Raw genomic sequence first — 2,909 nt, 5'->3', positions numbered from 1 at the left:
TGTAATTATTGTTTCTTTCACTGTAACTTTAAGTTCACTGTTTTCACTGTCACCTCTGTACCGTGAACTTATCATCACAGTGAAAAACCTATTAGTGATTTCTCCACACATCCTTTCTGTAAATCAGTTTCTACCACCGTGAAGTTAAAGTTCAGTGAAAATGTCAATTTTTGTTACACAGTGAAATTTTGCAACCGTGAACTTAAAGTGATTTACAGTAGTGTCATGCCCAGGATTTCTCAACAGATAGTTTTCCGGGGAAAGATATGGCCAATGTCACCTCTAAAGGTCTCATCTGAGTTGATTAGAGATGTATGCATATTAGAAGTGTTACAGCAGAAATGCAGTATTGAGTAATTTTGTAACATGTACAATCTACAATTTATTTCATGGTGCCACTTATTCAGTTACAAAAAAGCTTTGAAAATTGGAAATGAAGCGTACACAACCAGTGATGACTGTGGATTGCTCTCTGCAAAGTATCAAGAGAAAGAATATGCTATAGACAGTCCAGAGGCTGTATTGAAAAAGCCTGGTAAAAAGAAGCTACAACAGGGCATTATAATTATCATACATATAGCAAAAATTCTAAAATCCAGGCAATGACCAATTAAAGATTGTTCCTTATTGGTCACAACTTGTACTCTGGTTTTAGATTTGCCAATTTCTCTATGCTTATTTCAGATATGGAATTCTCATCTTTGGGATAAAGGAACAGACTGTTTGGCCATCATTAGCTACAATGCTTTGTGTAATTGCGTGCAAAACCTGTTGGAAACAGAAAATATATACCCTGTATCTGCCTGTAGTATTCTAGCCAAGCGGAACGGATTATAGCATGGTCTCTATGGCGAGGCAGTGGCACATGCCATTAATTATAGGGGTGCAATTACGATATTGCATAGACGATAAAAGTAGTTACGGCGTAACAAAGACATTGTGCACAACCACGCCTAACCAGGCAAACGATATGCCAAGTTACACACCAATGCGACAACAGGATCGTGAGTTCTAGCTGCAAATGCGCAAACAAAAGCATTTCTAATATTCCCAGAAGGAGGTCATCCCTCCTTCCGGGAGTAACAAAGAAAGTTGATCTTGCTATTGATGCTTGAAAAGGGTACAGCGGTTCATTATACCAAGGAGGTTACATCCTACTTGAATATACCCACCAAATGCAGACAGTGTGGTTAGAGGATGTATTATATTCCAGACCATATGACATAGCAGCGATGTACAGCAAAGTGAAGCCTATAATCAGTGGTTGTTGTCTATAATAGGGCTGGTTATAATAAATGTGTATAGGAGTCCCAGTGTATTAATGATAATGTGTAGTTATGAAGTGAAATTGTACTTTGAATGTAAGAGTAATACAATGGTAACAACTTATGAAACATGTATAAATGTTTACTATATGATGTAGCAAATGTTAATGTTCTGCCAACACATATCCAAGATAGTATGTCAGCTTTACAAGTCTATGTCAACATCGTGGGCAGTCAGACATTGGATCGAGTGTGATTGTTGAAGCTCATATATCTCCAAACTCTCTACTGTACATGTATCTACCTTTACCTTACTGTCTGCTGGACAGACTTGCTACATGTAGTTAAAAGATAGTGTGTGACTGAGCAAGGTTTGTAAATGCCATGCAACATGTTCGTAGGATATTAACCATGTGTAGTGGGGTAATGTAGTGTATCCCTAGCAGTTACCTTGTACATGTGTATATTAGAGTCTTTGTCAGGGCCGGCATACAAGACTTCCAGCTGGACTGGACTACATTTGGTAGTACATGTATTCTCTCATTGTAGATTGTTGACAGTAATGAGTTGTATTTTGCAAGACCAATGACAACAGAAGGGCTGTTTTCATGATGCGGGGGAAACTGTTTGGATATTCACTTCTTTTCAAGGGCATTTTTGTTAGACTTCATTTAGCTTTCGACTGGATAGGCTTGCTTGATCTTGCTTCGATTCTTGCAAAAAATTCTAAGGCAGCATTGCCACAAATTGCATTTCTCAACATTAACCAGAAACCATCTTGATACCGGTAACTGTAACTGGTTCTCATTTACATGTGTGCTAGTATTTAGCATTCATGTTTGATATCTAAGAAAGGTGTGCAGTTGTGTCTGTTGAATTAGGTAAAATGTAGAACAAACTGAGATATACAGGACTGGTGTAGTGACATTGTCTTCACTTGAAAAAGTATAACTGTTGCTGTACATACAGTGTTAACGTTGATACTGTTTATGAATTTAATGATTCCCCAGTTTGATTGACAACGATAGCTTGACAACGATAGTTTGACAAAAAGAAGAAGATATGTTGATCTTATGCTAGAAGTAAACAGAGGCCAAGGTGTGACTGTGGGTACACTAACTAAAACAGGAAGCTTGTAGGGAACACATCTAAGAGGGTTGTGGACAATTTTACAGACAGTAGACTGAGTAGAGACAAAGCGCTGTTTCTGTGAAGTTGTATATATTGTGAATGTTGAGGCTAGTTATGAGCTATAGAATATGTATGTTTAAGTCAAGGACTTACAAATGACTAGCCTGAAATCCGGCCTTTCCAACAGGAAGTAAATATTGGGAGCGGCTAAATTCAAAATGGTTGAATTTCAGGCGAGCAAATGTATGCCACAGTTAGTTGCAGCTGGTTAGTTGTCACACAAGTTTGACTTTGCCTCCGGAAATATGTCGTCCTGTAGGTAGCTGAATCTCAGCTTCAATAAGGTTAGCTAATGGCAATATCAGCAACTGTACATGTAGCAAAGAACAAAGATCTCCATGGACAAAGCTAACTGGTGTGAAGTTGCCTCAATGAAGGTACATGTACTATCTCGACATGAGCTACGTACAAATGTAGGAGTAAAGCTGTGATAGGATATGCACCAATTTTTCC

Source organism: Branchiostoma lanceolatum, chromosome 8 (genome assembly GCF_035083965.1).
Source record: "Branchiostoma lanceolatum isolate klBraLanc5 chromosome 8, klBraLanc5.hap2, whole genome shotgun sequence".
Classification (NCBI taxonomy): domain Eukaryota; kingdom Metazoa; phylum Chordata; class Leptocardii; order Amphioxiformes; family Branchiostomatidae; genus Branchiostoma; species Branchiostoma lanceolatum.
Note: the sequence above shows the minus strand (reverse complement) of the source record.